At 49.1% G+C, this 25,319-nt stretch overlaps 2 protein-coding genes across 4 annotated transcripts in view; one reads left to right on the top strand and one right to left on the bottom strand.

The window, feature by feature from the left end:
- The window catches only part of BABAM1 (BRISC and BRCA1 A complex member 1), a 57,117-nt gene extending 41,345 nt beyond the window's left edge, over window positions 1-15,772 (bottom strand). Inside the window, exon 1 of the mRNA XM_078669152.1 lies at window positions 15,637-15,772. The gene's annotated coding sequence lies outside the window, so the exon portion shown is untranslated. The remainder of the gene's footprint in view (window positions 1-15,636) is intronic.
- Window positions 1-25,319, top strand: part of LOC144798327 (nuclear receptor subfamily 2 group F member 6-like) — a 768,088-nt gene that overhangs the window by 51,356 nt on the left and 691,413 nt on the right. The gene's annotated exons all lie outside the window — the stretch shown is intronic.

Here is a 25,319-nt window from a genome sequence, read left to right as displayed (position 1 = left end):
CTTCAGCCCTTCCCCGCCCTCAGTGTTCCTTCTGCCCTTCTCTGTCCTCAGTGTTCCTTCTGTCCTTCCCTGCCCTCAGTGTTCCTTCTGTCCTTCCCTGTCCTCAGTGTTCCTTCTGTCCTTCCCTGTCCTCAGTGTTCCTTCTGTCCTTCCCTGTCCTCAGTGTTCTTTCAGCCCTTCCCCGCCCTCAGTGTTCTTTCAGCCCTTCCCTGCCCTCAGTGTTCCTTCTGCTCTTCCCTGCCCTCAGTGTTGCTTCAGCCCTTCCCTGTCCTCAGTGTTCCTTCTGTCCTTCCCTGTCCTCAGTGTTCTTTCAGCCCTTCCCTGCTCTCAGTGTTCCTTCTGCTCTTCCCTGCCCTCAGTGTTGCTTCAGCCCTTCCCTGTCCTCAGTGTTCCTTCTGTCCTTCCCTGCCCTCAGTGTTCTTTCAGCCCTTCCCTGCCCTCAGTGTTCCTTCTGCTCTTCCCTGTCCTCAGTGTTCTTTCAGCCCTTCCCTGCCCTCAGTGTTCCTTCTGCTCTTCCCTGTCCTCAGTGTTGCTTCAGCCCTTCCCTGTCCTCAGTGTTCCTTCTGTCCTTCCCTGGCCTCCGTGATGCTTCTGCTCTTCCCTGTCCTCAGTGTTCCTTCTGTCATTCCCTGGCCTCCGTGATGCTTCTGCTCTTCCCCGCCCTCAGTGTTCTTTCAGCCCTTCCCTGCCCTCAGTGTTCCTTCTGTCCTTCCCTGGCCTCCGTGATGCTTCAGCCCTTCTCTGTCCTCAGTGTTCCTTCTGTCCTTCCCTGCCCTCAGTGTTCCTTCTGCCCTTCCCTGCCCTCAGTGTTCCTTTCTGCCCTTCCCTGCCCTCAGTGTTCCTTCTGTCCTTCCCTGGCCTCCGTGATGCTTCAGCCCTTCCCTGCCCTCAGTGTTGCTTCAGCCCTTCCCCGCCCTCAGTGTTCCTTCTGTCCTTCCCTGTCCTCAGTGTTCTTTCAGCCCTTCCCCGCCCTCAGTGTTCCTTCTGTCCTTCCCTGTCCTCAGTGTTCTTTCAGCCCTTCCCTGCCCTCAGTGTTCCTTCTGGTTCCTTCGGTGGAAGAGGTGTGGCGCCACGGCCAGGGCGACTGACTCCGGAATCTGGGGATCAGGGTTCGATCCCCGTATCCGGCGGCAGATTAGCCCAGCACCATGTGACTCTGGGCAATAGCTTGCTTAATCTTCCCGACGGCCCCCAGCGCCTAGAGACCCTAACGGGTGATTGTGCGCTTTACAAATGTGGATATTCTGTCCTTCCCTGCCCTCAGTGTTCTTTCTGTCCTTCCCTGCCCTCAGTGTTGCTTCAGCCCTTCCCTGCCCTCAGTGTTGCTTCAGCCCTTCCCTGTCCTCAGTGTTCCTTCTGTCCTTCCCTGTCCTCAGTGTTGCTGCAGCCCTTCCCTGCCCTCAGTGTTCCTTCTGTCCTTCCCTGTCCTCAGTGTTCCTTCTGTCCTTCCCTGTCCTCAGTGTTGCTTCAGCCCTTCCCTGTCCTCAGTGTTCCTTATGTCCTTCCCTGTCCTCAGTGTTCCTTCTGTCCTTCCCTGCCCTCAGTGTTCCTTCTGTCCTTCCCTGGCCTCCGTGATGCTTCAGCCCTTCCCTGCCCTCAGTGTTCCTTCTGTCCTTCCCTGCCCTCAGTGTTCCTTCTGCCCTTCCCTGCCCTCAGTGTTCCTTCTGCCCTTCCCTGCCCTCAGTGTTCCTTCTGCCCTTCCCTGCCCTCAGTGTTCCTTCTACCCTTCCCTGCCCTCAGTGTTCCTTCTGCTCTTCCCTGCCCTCAGTGTTGCTTCAGCCCTTCCCTGCCCTCAGTGTTGCTTCAGCCCTTCCCTGCCCTCAGTGTTGCTTCAGCCCTTCCCTGTCCTCAGTGTTCCTTCTGTCCTTCCCTGTCCTCAGTGTTCCTTCTGTCCTTCCCTGTCCTCAGTGTTCCTTCTGTCCTTCCCTGCCCTCAGTGTTCCTTCTGTCCTTCCCTGGCCTCCGTGATGCTTCAGCCCTTCCCTGCCCTCAGTGTTCCTTCTGTCCTTCCCTGCCCTCAGTGTTCCTTCTGTCCTTCCCTGCCCTCAGTGTTCCTTCTGCCCTTCCCTGCCCTCAGTGTTCCTTCTGCCCTTTCCTGCCCTCAGTGTTCCTTCTGCCCTTCCCTGGCCTCCGTGTTGCTTCTGCTCTTCCCTGGCCTCCGTGTTGCTTCTGCTCTTCCCTGCCCTCAGTGTTGCTTCAGCTCTTCCCTGGCCTCCGTGATGCTTCAGCCCTTCCCTGCCCTCAGTGTTCCTTCTGTCCTTCCCTGCCCTCAGTGTTCCTTCTGTCCTTCTCTGCCCTCAGTGTTCCTTCTGTCCTTCCCTGTCCTCAGTGTTCCTTCTGCTCTTCCCTGTCCTCAGTGTTCCTTCTGCTCTTCCCTGCCCTCAGTGTTCCTTCTGTCCTTCCCTGCCCTCAGTGTTCCTTCTGCCCTTCCCTGCCCTCAGTGTTCCTTCTGCCCTTCCCTGCCCTCAGTGTTCCTTCTGCCCTTCCCTGGACTCCGTGTTACTTCTGCTCTTCCCTGCCCTCAGTGTTGAACCGCCCTTGTTGAGTGCAGCTTTTAATTTTTTAAGTGGGGGCGCAGTGGGGTCCACTTTATCCATGCTGCAGACCATCGTTAAACACCATTGGCAATCCAATAAGTCCCAAGGGTGAGACGGATCTGCTTTGCCAATACTTGTTGCTACTCGATCTGTGTTCTCCATCACATCCTGCATACAGTGGCTCCCATACCCAGACCTTCTCCTGTTGGAGACAGGAGATCCTACCTACTCTGACAACATCATGGCAGATAACACTGTGAACTTAGGGTAATGCATACAAGATCCAGGGTGCACGTGGTAAAAGGTAAACATTTATATTCAGCGAACAAGCACCCCACTAATGAAAAAAAGTGCGAGAAGTAGGACGCAAGCGAGAGTCATTGAAGCAAAACAAACATTTCTGTGCTAAAGTCACATCTCCATTACCGACTGAATATCGAAAATATATAACGCCTGTCTAGGCCATCCTCAAATTTACATGGACATGCATTGCTTGACTCTCCAAAGTCCTTGCCCGCTCCAGATCCCTGTGGTGTGGCCAGAGTGCCATGGGCCCTGCACGCAAGGAACGCTGCTCTACCTTTAGTCCATTAGGAGAGTAAGAAACAAGACGTGATCTGGCAGCAGTTGACGCTGCCAGATCACTGCAGGTGATCAGACAGTCTGATCTGACTACTGACACGAGGACCTGGTGTAAAATACTCTTTCCCTCGCCCTGTGGAACTGCTCGCCTCCCCACTCGTCTGCACTCGCTGGTGGGAGCGCCTTCTGCATTCGGCAGAAGTATTCACTGCTCCCAGCTGAGAGCACTGTGGGTTGAGGCTTGAGGGGCCATTAGAACTACACCGACCGGGGGACTGCGAGGACCAGCAATCCCAAACTTGCGCAGCTGGTGCCTCTTCCCCCGGCGGCCACGCCCACTGCTTGCAGCCCTTTACCTTTCGCGACACCCGCTTCGCGGGTGCCGCTCATACTTGGAATCTGACTACTGACACGAGGACCTGGTGTAAAATACTCTTTCCCTCGCCCTGTGGAACTGCTCGCCTCCCCACTCGTCTGCACTCGCTGGTGGGAGCGCCTTCTGCATTCGGCAGAAGTATTCACTGCTCCCAGCTGAGAGCACTGTGGGTTGAGGCTTGAGGGGCCATTAGAACTACACCGACCGGGGGACTGCGAGGACCAGCAATCCCAAACTTGCGCAGCTGGTGCCTCTTCCCCCGGCGGCCACGCCCACCGCCTTCACGGTCATTACTGACGGACTCCTCCCCGCGACGCGGGACGCGCGCGGGTCGAAGCACGGGCGAAGCCCGGGCCAAGGGCGGGCCCGTTTAAGCCCGTTCAAGACCGGGCAAGACTGGACTGGGCCACCCTACTTACTTCTGCTTCCCCCCTTCCATCATTGTTGTTATTGTATGTACATCCAACCTAGCTGAAACTAGTTTATAGTTAGTACCCCCAATATTGTCATCATTGTTACGGAGTACACTGTATGATGTCCCCCAGAACCACCAGGAATACTGTTAAAAAACAGGCCCAGGCTGCTGCTCAAGTTATCGGGCCGATAGACCAATTTATAACTAAAGCCAACGAGGCCATTGAGCAGGGCATCATCCTGTTGGATCGGAGAGTTTCTCAGGACCTGGACATTGCCAGACGCTCTTCATTGGGCTTACTGGCTACTGCAAAAACTCCCCAGCGCCCTGTAGAGCTACCCTCTCCACTGCTAGAGCATGCGGAGATTCACACAGTCCCTTGCACAGTGGATCTGTCCGCATCCCTAGATCTTTCTCAATCACATCTGTTACAGTCCCTAGAAAAATCTCCAGCTATTTTTGCAACCCAAACCGATGCTGCCCCCCCTCCAACCGCAGACAGGGGCTTACGGGAAGGTGCAATACCCAAAAAAAAGAATAGAAGGAAAACTTATAAGCCTCACCGTTCCGCCAACTCCCTTCCTACAACTATCCCCATTACCCCCCTTACGTCCCATCCCCCCATGCAGTCCATTGACCTTGTTCAAACTCCCAACCATCTACCCCCTTCCTCACTTGTACACATAACTAACTTTACCACAGATAATTTAAATATTAGCTCTAGTAGTTCTAGTAGCGACGACAGTGAAGGTGGTATGGTTGACGACGGTAATCTAACTACTAACACCTGTAGCAACGACAGCTTACTGCTTAGCAAAATCTGAGACTTAATTAGGTTTTATCTAAAACCTATAGAAAAGTCAGTCCAACAGGTTGAATTCCGACTAACCCAACTGTCTCTAGCCCTGAATTCAAGTAAAGCTCCCACCATAGACTCCAATTCAGCACAAGGGAGACCTACTAATCCGAATCCAAAAACATCTAAGTTAGACCCGATCGCACCGAATCCCTCTAAAACGAACCAGAAGGTCCCACAGGAACCATTACAAAAACAGCCACTATCAACTGTAACCAAGGCCCAAGCACCACCTAAACTACCCAATCCCTCATTGAACCAACTGCCAACCAACTCCAAGAAACAGACGTCCACCCAACCAAAACCTCCCCCTGCCTTACCCACCCCGGTCCCCACCCTCCCTAATCACCCTGTTGGATTTAACACCATTCCGAGAAATAGAAAGAGGAGGACCCATCCTATCCATCTTCCGCCTGAGGCATCCCCCTATGTAGTAATCATGACAGGTGTCCCGGAACTTTCACCTAACCAGGACGAACCGGTCTGGTCGTTAAAAAACAAAATAATATACTGGTTGTCCAACAACAGACCTCTACCCACTTATTTGGACAACAGAGTCACCACTGTGCGAAGAGTCCCCTGGCTAGGTACCGTGCCCAAAACTATCCAGGGCGATTGTGTCATAGTGAACTTCGCCGATCCTAATACAGTAGAGCACATTTGCTCCTGGGGAGACCACACAACTACTGAAGGGATAGCCACTCACAGCCTGTCATATTTCTACCCCCCGGCCCCACGACATAATGCCGGTCCCCCTTGGACCTGGACAAACGTGGGGAACTGGGGTGGGAATATAGACCGAGGCCATTGGGCAGGCTATGGATTTAGCAATCCAGCCCCTGGTCATTTTACTAATTGGAGAGGCCCACCTCTAACCAACAGATATGAATGCCTGGATATGGTCGACTGACCATCCGTCCCTTTCACTAACGACAAAGTCAGTAATAACATCCAAATTCCGCCAATCCCGTCCGGCTCACTTTCCAAATTTAATACCTCTTTGTCGGATTTATCCTTCTATCCGAAAATTCCTCTGGTTCAAGACCCTAGTCACGTTCACCCATCCCTCTCTGAAGAACCACACACGAGGCAACAACACAACTCCTCAATCTCCTGTGATTTACAACTTTCCTCTTTTACCCCTTTCCCAATCACACAGACCGACGATTCAATAATTCTTGCACAACCACAGAACTCTAACTCCATTCTACCATCAACTTGGGATCTTCCAGTCATTTATTGGAATGTGGCGGGCCTCAGATCTAAGATACATCTTCAGTCATGGATTGATGTGATTAACAAACACAATATAGTTTGCCTCCAGGAAACCTGGGCTATTGACCCCATCCACATTCAGGGATACAAAACTTTTCACATCCCCGCCAGTCCGTCCATCCATGGTAGATCAAAGGGCGGCTTAGCTATCTATCTTTCTAATCAAATTTCGTTTATGTCTATAAAGGTACCTTTAGTGTCTCCATCCATCCAAATTTTAAAGCTAGCCTCTGATAAAAGTTCTGTTTATTATTTTATCAATATGTATAACAATCTCTCACCTGCTGATTGTGCAAAGTCTTTGTCAGAAATCACTTTATATCTGCATGAACAGAGAGCTAAGAAACTGCAGTTGCAATGCTATGTTGTGTGGGGTGGGGATTTTAATGTCTATCTGTGCAGCAACTATAAAAAAGGCATCTGCGGCCTCCAAGATGAACATGATTCCCCTATCACCCACTTTATACACTCCAGCACTGGGAGCCTTTTAAACGACTGTCTTTTTTCATTAGAACTCGAGTTTGCGAATGAATCAGTATGTCCTGCTGTCGAGTTCAAGCCGACCTTTCATGGTAGAGGCCTGTCCTCCATCATCGACTACATCCTGTGTTCGCAAACCCTAAAGAACCGTTTAAAACATTTCATAACAGGCACTGATCCTTCAAGTGATCACTACTCTAACAGTATTACCATTACATTTAACACAGTTTCTTTAACTAACAGTAAGTCCACTCTTCTAACCCAGCAATCTCTGGTGATGGACAAAACCAATGGCTACACAGTAAAATGGTCAAAGATCAACCCCAAGGAGGTCACCAATAAGATCATCCAAAAAATTCTTCCCCTAATATACATCTGTTTAGAGGAGACCTCACCTCCTCATATGATCCTTTCCACTTTTGGCAATATCCTAGAAGCTATCCGGCAGGAGCTAATTCGCCAACATAAGGCACATGATAAGGACTGCCGGGGATGGTTTGACTCCCGTTGCCGCAAAGCCCTTAGTGCGCTAAAAAGAGCACTCCATAGTCAAGATAGGGACACGGCCCTAATAGCCTCATTAAGAAGGAATTATAAACTGGCCCAAAAAACCCGTAAAAGGGAAATAAAAAACAATCTCTGGGCTCAACTCCATGAGAGCACAAGAAGTAAGGATAGCTCGCTATTTTGGCGAACAGTCAAGTCCCCCTTTGTAGCGGACGCTACAGCTGTTCGTCACCTTGATGTGGCTGTACCTGCTGAAAAATGGGTCGCTCACTACTCACAGATCTTCGGGGATTTCTCCTCTGCAACTTTGGCCTCTCGAACCGGTGAGGAGGTCCTTACCACGGATAATATCTATCCTATTGACCTCCACTTCGACCTCACAGAGGTCACTGCTGCACTGACTTCCTCGAAGACCGGAAAAGCTCCCGGCCCAGATGGAGTTCCACTTGACATCTTCATGAGTAATCTAGACTTATGGTCCCCAATTGTTACGCAAGTCATGTCCGCAGCCTCACAGGCCGGCTTAATCGACTCCTGGTCTACATCTGTGCTTCTACCCATTTTTAAAAAGGGAGAACGCGACAACCCAGCATGCTACAGACCCATCTCCCTCTTGGACTCGCTGGGCAAGGTCGCCGGGAGGCTCATCCTGGAGCGACTCCAGGATTGGGCCAAAGAGAAGAAGATCATAACCGACCTCCAGTTTGGGTTCCAGGAGGGATTGGGTACTGTAGAACAGGCCCTTAATTTGACACTACTTATGGGTAAATATGCTAGGGCTAAAAGCGGAAACCTTTATCTGGTCTATGTGGACCTAAGTTCCGCATTTGACTGCGTAATCCATTCCAAGTTATGGGAGATCTTGAGCAATCTGGGAGTAGATCCTCCACTCTTGAAATTTCTTCGAGAGCTCTACACGGATGCCAAAGCATGTGTGAGGTATGGCATTAATGGAGAGCTATCGGATTCATTCAGCATTGCAAAAGGCGTCAGACAGGGGTGCGTCCTTGCTCCATTCTTATTTAACATCTACACAAACGGACTGGAGCAAGCTATGCTGGTAGGCGGCAAGGATCTCCCCTGCATAAACACCCGTCCAATCCCAGCACTACTATATGCTGACGATTCCGTCATTCTAGCTAGAACACCAAATCAGCTCCAACTCCAACTGGACAAGTATTGTCAATATATGCTTTCTCTTGGTTTAAAAGTAAATAAATCCAAGACTTTCGTTATGCATACTGGCAAGAAAGCTCAGAAATGCAAACCTCTCTATATCGACAATACCAGATTAGAAAACGCCAGGAAATATCCTTACTTGGGAATCCTTATCGATGATCAAAACTCCTGGAAAAATGCCATCACCAGTAAAAAAATGCAATTTCAGCGTACAACAGCAGCGTTGACTTCTTTTTCCAGGAAGTTGGGTAAGCCCGCTCCTGCTGTGATACTTAAAATCTACCAAGCCAAATGCTTAAGTGTGGCCACCTATGGAGCGGGCGTATGGGGCCATGCTCCTGCTGGTGAGCTCCAAGTAACCGAAAACGACTTCTTGAAATATGTATTAGCTCTCCCTCGAAGCGCTCCTAATTACGGCAGTCATATCGAGCTCGGTTTGGATTATCTATCTGACACCATTAGATACCAACCGATCCTCCTTTGGCACCGTATATGGACCAAGGAGCAATGTCATCTTTCACGGTCGCTAATAACCGATTTTCTGTCATTGACCCACTGGAAAAAGATTCCCTGGCTACTTTATGTTTTTAATTTTCTGAATGATTTGAACTGTCTAGCTTTTTTCACCATTCCTCCCTCACTAGTGGACATACCCAGAAAGACCTTGAAGAACCTATGTGTTACCCATTTAAAAGACCTTCGCATGTGCTCAGAAATTGGTAAACAATCAAATACCCAATTAATGGCGATTCAATCCTCCCCTGGTATACAACCTTATCTGACTTTTTATTTGTCAAATTATGACAGATACGTTTTAACAAGATTTCGTTTTGATTCCTTTTATCGACTTGTCTCGTTTCCAGAGCCCTTAGACTGGCAACGTGAATTAATTAGATGTCCCTGTGACGACTGTACCCCTCAGTCTACATTGCACGTAATCTTATTCTGTAGCTTCTACGAGTCCCCGCGTAAACGGTGGCTGGTCCCACTTCTCCGACAAATAGGTCTGAGAAGATGTAGACCTGCTCTTTTGGCACTACAGTTTTTAGACACCCAATTTGTTGCAAAATGTATAGCTTGCTTTCTAAAGGCATGTCTGAAAATTCGATCTCAATTAGCGGTTTCTGCATTGTAAATTTTATGTGCATAATTTCTATGTATATAGCTTTTTGCTAATCATGGCATCATTGTCCAGACGATTCTTTTTTAAAGATTAATTTAACATTTTCCTTATGTATTAGTTAATATTGTACTTATGAAAATTTTTATAAAATTGTTGCAAATATTTTCTATAATGTACTTTTATGATTGTAAAATCAATCGAAATAAAGTTTCTTTGACTTTGATCAGACAGTCAAGCATCTTGCAGCAGCCAATTGACCCACTAGGTAAGGAACTGAACAAGTAACTGAAAAACAAGCATTTGCAATGCAATAGGTCTCACATTTACTCAAGTTTGAGGTATTAGCATTGTACATGAAAATGCCTTTTATTTATGTTTTGGTTTTTAAAACATAAATAAAAGGGATTGTCATTTACATTGCCAATAGCTGAAACTCGTGTAAACGCGAGATCTATTGCATTGCAAGTGCTTGTTTTTCAGAATCACGGCCTGTACATCATGGAGCGCACAAAATCTTGTTACATTTATTAAACACAACATGCTTGAATGCGCTGACTATGCTACAGCATCTGTTCCCTTCTTTACTCATTGAGCTAGCTCCGAACATAACCATAGAGACTCGCATGGACTATAGCGCTCTATGGTAATACAAAAAACTTCCGGCCACCAAGCCGAGGTCTGAGGAAAGTAGCACCGTACTTCCTGTTTCTAACAATGAAGTGCCATACTGCTGATGACTGACCAAATGAGATCGACGTTCCCTCCATGTTCGTTTACAGCTTTCTCCTGCTTGCAAAAGTTTTTCAAAAGTTAAAACGGTGGCAATGCTCTGAAGTGAAGCATAATATGTTGCAGATTTGTAAGGGCATGTGTGCTGCACACTGAAAAGAACAAGTTTAAAAAAAAGAAAAGTACACTGGGAGGGGGGAGGAGAAACACGAGAGACGGCCTGCGGCCGTCAAAGTGAAAGTACGGACGGCGGAGGGCATTGCTCCACTTGTGGGACACCCCCGCTCCACTTGTGGGACACCCCCGCGCCGCACGGCCACCAGCTGCTGCGTGTGCCCCCTCTCCTCGCTCTCTGCCTCGCTGCCTGCCTCGCGGCCGGCTGACCCTGCAGTCGTCCGTTTTTCCCTGTTTTGCTGTAAACTTGTGCTTGTATTTTTCTCTCATAGTGTTTAGCCCGTTTTTCCCTGTTTTGCTGTAAACTTGTGCTTGTATTTTTTTTTCATTGTGTTTAGCCCGTTTTCCCTGTTTTGCGCTAAACTTGTGCTTGTATTTTTATCCCTAGCGCTTGGCCCGTGTTAGATTGTTTTTGTCTACATTTGCGCTTGTTTGGCAATAGCTTTGCCCGTGCTAGCGCCCTCCTTCTGTTCCCGCCCTCCTCGCCGCCCCCCGTCTTCCCTCCCCGCTCCCCGCTTCCCGCCACCACCGCAGACCCCGCCCCTTTTTTCTTCTGTTCCCTCCCCGCTCCCGCCTCCCAGCTGCTCCGCCCACCCGCGCACTTCGCCTTATATGGCGACCGTGCGAACGCGCAGCGGCCACGCGCAGCGGGTGCGCCGATTGTGCGCCAAAGGTAAGCCCGTCTGCGCCCGTCCGCGACCGGACCGCGACCAGTGCCAGGACCCCTGGCCCACGAAGACCCCGACCGACCCGCCTGACGTACTCCGCCGCCACCCTCATCGCACTTAACACCGGCCGACTCCCAGATTTCCACCAAGCCACCCCACGACGCACCCACGGACCTTTCAGCTGCCACGCCTGCGAGTTCACCTGCATCCGGACCTGCCTCGCACCAGCACCCGCCAAGTCGAACACCAGCAGCACCCACCTCAAGTGCATCCTGCTCAACACCCGCTCCGTCCACAGACACGCCATCGAACTCTGGAACCTCCTAGACGCCACAGCCCCTGACGTCGCCTTCCTCACGGAGACCTGGATGAACGCCTCTTCAGCCCCCGACATCGCCATCGCCATCCCAGAGGGCTACAAGATCGTCCGGAGGGACCGCAACACCAACCAGATGGGAGGAGGCATCGCCATCATCCACAGGAACACCATCCGTCTCACGACCAGCACCGACAACACCCTGACCAACGCCGAACACCTGCATTTCCAGATCCACACCAACCCAACCACCACCCTTAGAGGCACCCTGATCTACCGACCCCCGGGACCACGCACACAATTCAGCGAGGACATCGCCGACTTCATCAGCCCGCATGCCCTCCCCTCCGCTGACTACATCCTCCTGGGGGACCTCAACTTCCATCTGGAGAACAACAACGACCGCAACACCAGCACCCTGCTCGACAACCTCGCCAATCTGGGACTCAAGCAGCTGGTGTCCACCCCCACCCACCTCGCCGGACACACACTCGACGCAGTCTTCTCTTCCAGCACAGACGTCGCCTTCAGCCACGCCACAGAGCTTCACTGGACGGACCACAGCTGCGTCCACTTCACCTTCAGGAGAACGACGACTCACCACCACCAGCGACAGGCCGCCCGCAGAAGCTGGAACAAGATCACAGCAGACCAGCTCGCCACCTCCCTGAGCCAGCACCCTCCTGCCAGCTCAGCGAACCCCAGCCAGGCCGCCGACAACCTCACGAAGTGGATCAGCATCTGCGCGGACGAGCTCGCCCCGCTGAGAACCCCGCCCAGCAGACCCGGCAGCAAGAAAGCCCCATGGTTCACCGACGAACTCAAGAGCTCCAAGAAGAACTGCCGAGCCCTCGAGAAAGTCTGGAGAAGGGAACCTACACCGGACAACAGGACCACCCTCAAACTGGCCACTCGGAAGCACCACCAGCTGATCCGCGCCGCCAAGAAAACTGCATTCAAAGACCGGCTGGACAACAACGCGCACAACAGCAAGGAACTCTTCAACATCGTGAAAGAGCTATCCAACCCCAGCGCAGGAACCAACGACATCACCCCATCGCAAGACCTCTGCGACTCCCTCGCTTCCTACTTCCACAACAAGATCGCGGACATACACAACAGCTTCAACAAACAACCAACGCACACCATGACCGAACAACCTCCCCCCACCACCACCCTCCACGCCTGGACCCCGATCAGCACCGAAGACACCATCCGCACGATGAACTCCATCCACTCCGGATCACCGACCGACCCCTGCCCTCACCACGTCTTCAACAAGGCCGACGCGGTCATCGCACCCCACCTGCGAGACATCATCAACACATCCTTCAACACCGCCACCTTCCCTGAGAGCTGGAAGCACGCCGAACTCAGCGCTCTACTCAAGAAACCAACAGCAGACCCCACCGAACTCAAGAACTACCGTCCCATCTCGCTCCTCCCGTTCCCGGCCAAAGTCATCGAGAAGACCGTCAACAAGCAGCTGGCCGCCTTCCTCGAGACGAATGGATCCCTCGACCCCTCACAGTCCGGCTTCCGAGCCAATCACAGCACCGAGACCGCCCTCATCGCCGCCACCGATGACATCCGAGCCCTGATGGACAACGGAGAAACAGCGGCCCTCATCCTCCTAGACCTCTCCGCGGCATTCGACACGGTCTGCCACCGCACCCTAGTACAGCGCCTCAGCAACGTCGGAATCCAGGACAAGGCGCTGGAATGGATCATCTCCTTCCTCGACGGAAGAACACAGAGAGTCCGCCTACCACCGTACAAGTCAGAGGCCTCCGAAGTCATCGGCGGCGTCCCTCAAGGATCCTCTCTGAGCCCCACCCTCTTCAACATCTACATGAGCCCCCTCGCGGCCATCGCACGCCAACACAACCTCAGCATAATCTCCTACGCCGACGACACCCAGCTGATCCTCTCCCTGACCAACGACCCCGCCACCGCCAGAGCCAACCTACACGAAGGGATGAAAGAGGTAGCCGAGTGGATGACGACCAGCCGCCTGAAACTGAACTCGGACAAGACGGAGGTCCTCATCCTGGGCTCTTCACCCTCCGCCTGGGACGACTCCTGGTGGCCTCCCGCCCTGGGCACCGCACCCAAACCGACAGACCATGCACGCAACCTGGGCTTCATCCTGGACTCCTCCCTCTCCATGACCAGGCAAGTCAACGCCGTCTCCTCAGCGTGCTTCAACATCCTACGCATGCTACGGAAGATCTTCTGGTGGATCCCCACCGAGACCAGGAAGACCGTCACCCAGGCCCTCGTCACTAGCCGACTGGACTACGGCAACGCCCTCTACGCCGGTACCACCGCCAAGCTTCAGAAGAGACTCCAGCGGATCCAGAACGCCTCAGCCAGACTCATCCTCGACATCCCACGACACAGCCACATCTCCGGACATCTGAGAGACCTTCACTGGCTCCCCGTCAACAAAAGAATCACCTTCCGCCTCCTCACCCACGCACACAAAGCCCTACACGACCAAGGCCCAGGCTACCTCAACAGCCGGATCAACTTCTACGCTCCCAAACGCCACCTCCGCTCAGCCAACCACGCCCTCGCCGCCGTCCCCCGCATCCGAAGAGCAACCACAGGAGGAAGGTCCTTCTCCCACCTGGCCGCCAAGACCTGGAACTCCCTCCCGACCGACCTGCGCCTGACCCAAGACCACCTCTCCTTCAGGAAGAAGCTGAAGACCTGGCTGTTCGAGCAGTAGCGGCACCCCCCCCCCCTCCCCTAAGCGCCTTGAGACCCTATGGGTATGTAGCGCGCTCTATAAGTGTCAGTGATTGATTGATTGATTGATTGCTGTGGGGAGGGGGGGAGGAGAAATGCGACACAGTGTGAAGCAGCAGGGGCCTTTGAAGTGAAGCTTCACTTCAAAGGTGTGGGAGGAGTGCGGCTCGGCTGAGCCAGAGCGCACGCTGGGGGAAGCTTGTGGGGCGGAGCGGGAAGAGCTGCAGGGGAACAGATGGCTGGCGATTTGATGCTGTGCACGCGCATTTTAAGTCAATGCGCTTGCGCATTGACCTAAAAGCGCACGGGCACAGCATCAAATCGCCAGTTAGTTAAAGTCTGTTTAAGCCCCTATAGTCTCGCTCCACTCAATGCGCATGCGCATTGACAGGTCCCGAGACCTAACAAGGCCCGCATGGAAGCCTGCATATGTTATCTAGTTCTCTCTGGCTTCCTCCCCTCAAATATCCAAACCCGCTCATTCAGTCTTGCTAAGTCTTCCCCCAGCCCGGAGCTCCGTTGTGTCCATGACATGGGCTTTTTTCCTTTTTTAGATCAATTTCCTCCCCACCGCACTCACCTCAAGCTGCTCCCTTGCTTCCCTGCCCACCTCCCAATTGTCCCCACCCCCAAGCTGCCCTTCCGGAGGCAATTTGTTTTAAACACATTTTTCAGAAGCTGTTCTCTTTTCAACAAGCATTTGCATGCAATAGGTCTCGCATTTACGCGAGTTTGACATTGTAAATGACAATGCGTTTTATTTATGCTTCAAAACCAAAACGTAAACAAAAGGCATTGTCATCTACAATGCTGTTAGCTCAAACTCGCGTAAATACGAGATCCGTTACATTGCAAATGCGTGTTATTCTTCTTGTCTGCGATGAACAGGAAAAAGAAAGACAGCAAGACTTGAGGCGGTTACCAGGAAGGGAGATGCAGTCACGGCGTATTACATGGTATAGCGTGGGGGGGACACTGTTTTTGTGCAGCCAGGCGCTCTAGAAATGTCTTATTATTATAAATAACCACTGCCGTACAGTTTAGGAACATTGCAAGTCTCCTCGGAGTTCCTTCACCTTATAAATAAGCTCGGCCTTTGACCTCGTTCCTCTATATACTCCCTGAATTGCATCGTTATGCCACAGGGTGTATTTTATCCCACTATAACTACTGAAAAGTGGTTATGAAAGTATGTTGTAAAAGGGATGCTTAAAATCATCAGGTGCTAATTTTTGGAAAACAAATGTTAGGGTGAAAATAAATATAAGTGAATAAAACACATTGTTTTAGAAGATGCAGTAATAGACAAAATAACAGCATCCGAGTTGATGTGTGGTTTCATGCTCGGTTCACTAGTTGTCAACAGTGTTTACTGCGCAGGCTTTGGGAGCAGTCCCATTATTGGCCCGGAAGGTATGAGAAGCTGGAGGGGGCTGGGGTTAGAGGTGCGGGGTGCAGGTCACTGGGACACTTCTGCAAGGTATACCCAGAAGCTGGAGGGGGCTGGGGTTAGAGGTGTGGGGTGCAGGTCACTGGGACACTTCTGCACGGTATACCTACTAACCTATCCCCCTGTGCCTACACGCCTCACTTTGGTAACCCTAGTGCCTTCATCGGTGCTTCAGCAGGAGCTACCCCCACCCCGGGCAGTGGCTGCAGATCTCACCTCCAATAATCCCGGCTTCTGAGGTCCGCTAGTTGCACGGACAGACCCCGAATCCAGTCTAATATCTCACTTTCATCTTTTAACAGGTGTTAGCACTTCCGGGTCGCATAACAACCAATGACACGGCTGAACGTACTCTGGGCGGTACTCCTAATGTGTACGGGGGCCGAGGATTGGAGCCTTGCGTTGCTCTCAGCCAATCCAAGGCCACCGCACAGGAGTCCGAAGTGCTGATTGGCTGCGGAGTCCACACGTGCCTTCTGCGAGCTCTCCTACAGCCGGCGGTACTCTGGTCGGGGCTAAGCAGGGGTGTCTCAGTCGTGCAGGTGTCGGTGAAGGCTGTATCTGGCTGGGTAGGCTATGATACTTTCCCCTAGGCAGCCAGAGTAGGGCCTTAGTGAGCACAGTGAGCAGTGGGCGGTCTCCGTCACCGCCTGTGCACTACTGACAGCTGGGCGGGCTGCAGTGCTTGCTTCCTACGTTTCTGAGGTTCAACAAGGGCATGTCAGCCCCACGGGGGGCGCCAGGCACCCGGTGGCCGTTCTTTAAAAGCAATTGTGCCAATGCGAGCATAGTTTACGGACACTGGTTATTTCAGTTTGATGTGACAAGGGGTTAGATTTGAAAGCAGCTGCTCCTTGGCATGTGTCAGCATGCAGACGTTTGAGGCTTGGTACCCATGCAAGGGACATGCTGCATGGCACCTGTGCTCGCCTCACGTTCTGCATGGAATCTGTGCACAGGTTGTGTAGCGCACGTTTCCTTCTGCATGGCATCCGTCACCAGGTTCTGTTCTGCATGGCATGCATACACGGGTCACTTTCTTCATGGCACCCGCAGCCCCGCACATAGGTCGTGCTCAGCTTGGCACCCGTAATCAAGTTAAGTTATGCGGGCACGCATATATCGGTTGCGTTGTTCTTGACACGCTCGCACAGGTCACATTTTGCATGGAACCATGCACAGGTTGCATTCTTCATGGTACCCTCACCAGGCGGGCAACTAGAGCCAGTTTTCGAGGTGGGGGCCTAATTCTTCCAGCCATATAGGCAGTGGCTCTAAAAAGGGGTGAAAACACAACAAAAGCCTCATTAACAAGTAAATGGTCTTTTAAAGACCTGTGAAGTACTCGGGTGCGGCTGCAATTAGATGGTCGCCAGCCCGTGAAGCGGTCTCCGACCGGGCTTACACGGCGGTGGGGGGGGGGCTTAAGCCCGGTGGGCCCCCAATGGGTGTTGCGCCTGTCCCTCGCACAACTTGCTTTCTGCATGCCAATTGCAACCATTTTGCATTCTAAATGGCGCCTTTGCGCAAGCTTGGATCTGCATGGCAGCTATACACAGAGCTCTCTACATAACATATAATGGAGAAGTGTGCATAGCCATAGAATGTGCTACCGAAGAGAAATAGGTTGAGAAAAAAGACAGAAAGACCCTAGTCCAGGCACTGATTACGAGTCGAATGGCCTACTGGAATGCACTCATAGTAGAAGTACATGCTAAATTGCTGGCCAACCTTTAAGTGTTGCAGATCACGGCGGCTCGACTAATTTGCAACCTTTCTTCCTGCTCGTCCTCTGCTCCTATCTTGAAAGCCCTTCACTGGCTACCAGTCACGAATTGAGCCATTTTCAAACTATGCTGCCTGACTCATAAGGCACTAACCAAGCAGCAACTTACCTACCTGCACGTCAGACTCCGCCAATACCAGCCTAAACAAGTGCTTAGATCGCAGAATCAAGCTTTATTAAAGACCACGCATAGCCACGCTTCCAGATTTGGTGTCAGATCCTTCTCATATCTGGCCCCACTTTATTGGAACAAGCTTCCTCGGAAAATTCGGTTGTGCCAGGATCGTTCAAAATTCTAAAATCTTCTAAAGATGTGGATGTTCTAACTGGTCTTTTTGCACCTTACATTTTAGTTGCTAAGCGCCAAGATACACTTCCGGGTGTGAGTCATTTGCACTATAACAAATGCCCGTAACATGCAATCAGTGTTCTATTTCTGATATGGGGCTCCGACTGCTCTTTAATTTTACAATTTTACAGCACATATTGGCATTGAAGTTGCCTCCTGTCATGTACGCAGGACCACTGGAATTATGTGGTAGTGCGGCTGTGCGTTTTTTTGCTTCATTATAGAACACCCTCATTTGCCACATTATCCATTATCTGCCGCATAATTCTGCAAAAAAATTACAAAACAAAAAAAATATTTCCAGCTCAAATGGTTTCAAAGTTGCTAAAATCCCAGCAACGCGTCTTCCAGCTCTGTGGAAAGCCTTTTGCAAAGGTTCACTGATCACCTTTGTGTTGCTCACTACTAGGCTTGGATGTTAAACTGCTACTAATCAATCAATCAGTACTTGTTAATTGCGACTATTTACAGGTGAGGTTCTCAAGATGCTTGGGGGGTGGGAGGTCCGATTGGCGCAGCAGTTCAGTCGAGGAGCCAGGTCTTGTGATCGTTCCTGAATTGGGTCAGCAACAGGGATAACCTGAGGTGGAGAGGCATGGTGTTCCAGGTTTTGGCGGCGAGGTACGAAAAGGATCTTCTAATGAGGAGTAACCTATGCCCAGACAGTGTGAAGTATAAAAATACAAAATGACAAAGTAATAATATCAGAAAATATGCCGCATAGTTTGCCTTATCTGGCCACGTAATCTAGTCAACCCTGCCGCATAATTTGGCCCTTTCCTGCTGCAAAATTTCAGTAGCCCTGCTTATCTGTGCCAGTTCCTTTGATGTGGATTTCCTTCAAGGGAGCAATCCAGTGAATTATGTCACAATAGATCTCAAACCTAATCTGATGTAGTCATAATGCAATATCCTTAAGTGCCTTTTGTTGGTTATTGTTAGGGATACAGGACCGGGCAAAGAGAACGTTTTTTTTCTTTTCACTAGATGGTCTCTATAAGTTTTTTCCATTTTCTCACTTCTCTGTAATGGCAATGCTCTCTCAACTACCATTAACATTCTAAAAAAAAGATGGAAAGAAGCTTCGGTATAACATGTCCTACTTTTCGCACAGGAATAGATTCTATGAAGGTGTAGGAGACATTCTAAGTGGCCCCTAGAGTGCAAGAAAAGCAGTTTAGTCCCCCTAACCTTGTAAGTTGAGCAAGGACTGTAACTCGGATCCGTTTTTCCGGGTGAATGCAGCATAAAAGCGCAAATGCATTACAGGAGGCAGTTGGAGCCTTTTCCAGTTTAAACAGCTTACTTTTTTATTTTTTTTATTAGAGCAAAAATTCCGATAATAGAAAAGATAATTACATAATTGATAATCTTAAACATAGAATACAAGTTATAGAAACCAACATTTCAAATTACAGAAAGACACTATTTAAAGAGAGATATATAAGAAAAGAAAAAAAAAGAAGAAAACAAGATTCTTTCTAAAATAACAGAATTACATCAGAGATTTAAGCATTTCTTGTATCCTGAAACCAGACAGTAATAGGAGACCAGATTTGGGCACCCCGTATTCTAGATTTTTTACCTCTAGTTCCATAAATAGCTATTTCTTGCTTGTAAATTCCCAGGAGACGGGTTAGCCACATTTGGAAAGTTGGGGGTTCAGCTTCTTTCCAACAAGCTGCCAATATGATCCGAAACACAGCTGTCCCCAAAAATAAAGATGTGGATTCTTCTTTGTTATGGCCCAAGGTATTATCCTGACCTAATAAATGCAATGTAGATGATACCTTAATACTGTGCCCAAAAATCTTTTCCCAATAATCAGCAATAATTTTTTTACATAAGTCTAGTTTAGGACATTCTGCAAACATGTGTATTAGGTCTGCAGGGCCCAGCCCACATCTTGGACAATTGTTGTTTATTCTTTTGCCCCGTGCATACAATTTTGCTGGTGTGTAGTATAAATTATATATAGTTTTGTAAAGTTGGGCCTTTAGATTAGAGGCTAAGAATATCTTAGATGATAACGACAGCGATAGATCGATATCAACATTGGGATCAGCCAATTTGCTCGACCACTCTCTTTCGGTATACTTCAAATCATCTGTACGGTTGAGTGTCAATAGCTCATAGATGGTGCCTATCCTGGTAGATTGTTTCCCTATAATTTCAAAAAAGGGGACCTTATCCAACAAAATTTTGGGAAAAAGTTGATTAAGAGTAGTATACACCTGAATGTATTTTAGAAAGTCACTGCTAGGAACCGCATACTTTAGTTGCAAGTTTTGAAACCCATAGTTGAAACAGCTTACAAGTTAATTTTACATTTCATATCTGCTAATAATTACATTTATTGCCCCAGTATTGGAACTTTCATAGATTCCCATGGTTTGTGTCATTCCCCCGTCGTCAGCCTGGGAGCCTCGGAAAATAGAAAATACCGTAGCAGTATGTACAAAAGAGAAAGTAAGGCCTTATCTCATTTTGTAGCCTATCTACCTCTTTGGTGGTTGCAGACTTTTGGTCTCTTTTACACAATCAGATCAGCCTCACCCCATAGAACCCTCAGGAGAAAGCCTCAGAGCCTCAGATTTTCTACTGCACGTTGTGCTAAGGGAGTCTCCTTTGAGCTCTGCTCAGATTTCTCTTCATTTGGATTTCTACAACCTTTTTTCTCTTCAGGGTGTCTGAAAAGAAAGCTTTATTCAAAGCCTGTGCTACTTCCTCAAAGAAAAGACTTTATGTGGAAGATAAGCATAAAGATTGTATTTATTGCTTATATCCAGACCACAAGGCCACTGAGTGCAAGATCTGCAGGACCTTCTCAACTAAGACTCTGAGAGACCAGGAAGGAAGACAATGTGAACATCCTGTTACTGAAAGGCATGATGTGATTACAGTGCCTGATAATGATGATGACTCTTCTGATGAAGACCAAGATAGGGAGCATAGTCAAAACCCTGACACTGAATGGAATGACTTATGTTATCCCGGATCCGGCATCGCCATCTCCGGACCCTGAGGATTCGCCTCCAATGGATATAGGGGGCTTCCATAATCTTATGGAAAGGGCATCTAAACGATTTGGCCTTTCCGGTTCCTGTCATGCAGTCAGACTGTTTCCTCTACGACTTCAAAGAGCCCTGCAAGAAATTGATTAGTTCCATCCCAATTGTGGAACATGTTTGGAGTGAGGGCAAAAAAGTGATGCAGTCTCCAGCTACTGTAACTCCTGGAAAAGAAATATAAGGCCCGGAGGACAGTCCTGCATGTCTTATTGGTCAACCTAAACCGGACTCGGTTATTTCCCAGGCAGCACAAAGAAAATCGAGGAACCCCGCGGCACCCCTGACGGCACCGCCAGATAGAGAAGGCAGGTGCTTGGATAATGTTGGGAAGAGGTTCTCTTCGATGTCTAGTCTCCTTGTTCGGGCCTCGAACGTACTCGCAATTTTGGGACGATACGATCGCCAAATGTGGTGCGATCTCTCTTCTTTCATTGATCAGCTTCCAGAGAGTGCCAAGATGGAAGCCAAAAAGATTCTAGAAGAAGGGGGAAAGATCTTCCTCGGAAATTATAGATTGTGCAATGGACATTGCTACTATGGCTTTTCGTGCCTTAGCGGGATCAGCGGTCCTGAGACGTCAGGGTTGGCTGAGATGTACCTGGTTTTGCCCGGAGGTGCAGAACAAGATTCTGGATCTGCCTTTTGACGGGGACATGCTGTTTGGCAAGCATATAAATGATGCTTTGCAGGACATTAAGAAGGACACCGAGACGGCAAAATCCTCCGGCACGCTCCAATACCGAAAAGTGCCTTTCCGGGGAGTAAGAGGCAAAGGATTTTCTACATACAGGGGTGGCTATCAACAACGATATTCCTCTTATTCGCAATCCTCTCAATCATATAAGCCTCAGTACTCTGAGTGGCAAAATCAATCAGCGTCTTTCTCTCGCCAATCTTCCAGAGGTAGACAAGGGTGTCAGGGGAGAGACACCTCTAAACGCCAATAGCGGCTCCCTGGCTCTGCCTACTGGTTCTTCACCTCTTGTTTCAAAGATAGGGGGAAGGATTATGAATTTTCTCGATTGCTGGAAGATCATAACAACAGATCAGTGGGTCCTACAGATCGTTCGTTTTGGCCATACATTAGAATTCCAAAATTTACCACCTCCAAGAGCCCCTCGTGCCACATAATCAAAACATCTGCACCTTCTCCATCTCGAAGTCTCGCATCTGCTCACCAAGGGAGCGATAGAACCAGTGACACTCTCACAAAAAGGAAAAGGGTTCTATTCCAGATTTTTCCTCATTCAGAAGACGGAAGAAAAATGGTGCCCGATCTTAGACCTGAGGGAGCTCAACACCGATCTCATAAAATTCTCCTTTCGAATGGTCTCTCTTCAGGATGTCTTGCGTCTTCTAAATCCAGGGGATTACATGGCGACTCTGGATCTCCAGGACGCATATTTCCACATTCCGATCCACCCAGCTCACAGAAATTTTTTACATTTCACAGTAGCCAAGAGCCACTTTCAGTTCAAGGTCCTGCCCTTCGGGCTCAGATCCGCTCCGTGGATTTTCAAAAAATTATTGGCCCCGGTAGCGGTGTTCTTAAGGAAACAATCTCTAGAAGTTTTCCCTTACCTAGACGATTGGTTGATCGAGGCTCGTCTTCTCAGGCAGCGTCCAGGGCAGTCGAAAATTGCATCCAACTTTTCAAAGGCCTGGGTCTATGTCTCAACAGGGACAAGTCAGTCATTGTTCCATCCAGGAGGGTCAAGTTCCTGGGCTCCCTTCTGGATACAAGGTTTTGCAAAGCTTTCCCTTCAGAAGAGAGGCAGAAGAAACTAATCTCCTCAGCAATCCGATTACAGGGGAGAAGATCCCTATCAGTTTGTCTCTTCAAATTTTTTCTAGGATTGATATCATCTTGCATACCATTAGTTCTGCATTGCAGATTAGGAATGCGCCCCTTGCAAAAACAACTAGATATGCAATATCTCAAGAGGTCTTTCTTTCAGAATGTTTCCAGCCCCTCTGGTTCTAACCACAGACGCCTCAATGGAAGGCTGGGGCGCAGTCTTGCAAGATCTCCAGGTGAGCAATCACTGGAAGGCAGAAGAGCGTGGTCTTCATATAAATCTTTTGGAACTCGGGGCGATTCGCCTAGCCTTGCAGGCTTTCAAGCCGAGGATTCAAAATACAACTGTGCTGGTCAGGATGGACAACACAACGGCGATGCATTACATAAACAAGCAGGGAGGTACAAGATCCCTTCTCCTCTCAAAAGAAGCCCAGGAGATATGGGAATGGGATATTCTCCACAATGTAGTGCTCTCAGCGGAGCACCTACCAGGCACTCTTCAACACAACAGCAGACACCCTAAGTCGTCTAAAATCTGCCTGTCACAAGTGGGAATTAGATCAAAACACTCTGGAGGAAGGAAGTGTTTCAACGTTGGGAAACTCCAACGATAGACTTATTTGCGACTCCAGAAAACAGGAAATGCCAATTCTATGCAATCAGGCATCACCATTGAGGATAGCTGAGGAATGCTCTTTCGATGTCCTGGTTAGGCGCATTTTGTTACGCCTTTTCTCCAATTCTCCTAATTCCACAGCTTCCCAGGAAGATAAAGATGGAACCTTGCAGGATGATCTTGATAGCACCGGCGGGCCTCGCCAATTCTGGTTCACAGAACTCCTCCTACTATCCCAGGATCATCCATATCACCTTTGTCCCATCCCATCTCTGTTGACAATGTCCCAGGGACAGGTGGTACATCCAGATCCGAGCTCTCTCCATTTGAAAGCCTGGCTCCTGAGCACAGAGAATTCCACACTCTAGATATTCCTCTGGAATGTAGAGAGATTTTATCTCAAGCTCGCTCACCAAGTACAAATAAGACTTACTGTGCTAAATGGAAGCGTTTCTGTCTGTGGTGTCATAAGGAGCGCATCCATCTTCTTCAGCTCCTCATCAGATACTACCTTACATTCTATCACTGGCTAAATCGGGCCTTTCTCACTCTTCCATCAAAGTTCATCTGGCGGCTATTTCAAGGTACAGAAGGTCAACTGCGGGTCCATCTCTTTGGTCAGCTAGAGTTATCAAACAATTCCTGAAAGGTCTTTTCAGGGTTTTTCCACCAGTGCGGCCGCCACCTCCGACCTGGAATCTTAATCTGGTTCTGGCTCATCTGATGAGACCTCCGTTCGAGCCAATTCACAGAGCGGATTTGAAACTCTTATCTTGGAAATTAGCTCTTCTGCTGGCTCTTACCTCAGCTAGGAGAGTAGGAGTATTGCAAGCTCTCTCCATCCTAAAACCTTTTCTACAGTTCAGGAAGGATTCTCTGTTTTTAAGGACCAATCCAAAATTGATCCCGAAGGCTCCTTCGGATTTCCATTTGAATGAACCAGTGGTTCTGAAATCATTTTTTCTTCGTGCTACAACACCAGCAGAACGTTCTCTTCATTCCTTGGATGTCCAGAGATGTCTCAAATTTTATCTTGAAAGGATGAAGGATTTTAGAAAATCATCTTAACTTTTTGTGGCTTTTAGTGCACCTCGGAAAGGACTTCCTCTCTCAAAGCAAGGGATTTCACGCTGGATTACAAGCGCAATTGATTACTGCCACAAGGCGGCAGGAAAGCCACTGGAGAGACAGGTTCGAGCTCACTCCACAAGATCTGTCTCATCTTCAGCAGCTCTCTTCGCTGGAGTCCCTATAAAAGACATTTGCAGGGCGGCCACATGGAGCAGCGCCCATACCTTCACAAAGCATTAATGCCTGGACTCTTTCATGAGGAGCGAAGCGGCAGTAGGTCAAGCTGTACTGAGGAATCTTTTCCAATGAGAGGTGAGCTTTCCCTTCTATCCCTCCTTCCTATGAGTGCACATTTTATATCGCATACGTTTTCTACATGTACTGTTACTAAGTATAGATGCTTATATGAGTATATTGATTCTGAAATGTTGTAATACGCTTGTAACAAAATGTAAATGGTTTTTTTTACTGCTAGCTACTCTGATACAAAGCATGGGAATCTATGAAAGTTCCAATACTGGGGCAAGAAAACAAGTTACTTACCTGTAACTTTGGTTCCCCAGTATTGGTAACTTTCATAGATTCCCATGCGCCCACCCTCCTCCCCGGGGAAAGCTCAGCCTTCAGCAGAAGTGGTTACTGTGACACAACGGCTGCGAAAATCTGAGGCTCTGAGGCTTTCTCCTGAGGCTTCTATGGGGTGAGGCTGATCTGATTGGTGGTTGCAGACTTTTGGTCTCTTTTACACAAAGAGGTAGATAGGCTAAAAAATGAGATGAGGCCTAGGCCTTCCTTTCTCTTTTGTACATACTGCTATGGTATTTTCTATTTACCGAGGCTCCCAGGCTGACGACGGGGAATGATACAAAGCATAGGAATCTATGAAAGTTACCAATACTGGGGAACCAAAGTTACATGTAAGTAACTTGTTTTCTTCCGGAAATTAATCTCAAAGTACCAAGAGCTATTCAGATGTACATCTGTAAGTTTATTTTTTCAGATTTTCCATTGTGGAAAATGAACAATCGGATACATACATGGAATCAAACATACATATTTTTTGTGCCAGTGTAAAAACAAAGCACAGGCCATTTCTCAGAGGGCACAATTTGCCAGAATTCTTGTGGTCTCTACCCAAGAAAGAGGCATCATGATAAGAGTTGTGCTGCTTGTCAGTAAGTTCCAACCAGCTAGTGCCATTTTCC

Source organism: Lissotriton helveticus, chromosome 12 (assembly GCF_964261635.1).
Source record: "Lissotriton helveticus chromosome 12, aLisHel1.1, whole genome shotgun sequence".
Classification (NCBI taxonomy): domain Eukaryota; kingdom Metazoa; phylum Chordata; class Amphibia; order Caudata; family Salamandridae; genus Lissotriton; species Lissotriton helveticus.
Note: the sequence above shows the minus strand (reverse complement) of the source record. Positions and strands in the feature narration are given on the sequence as shown.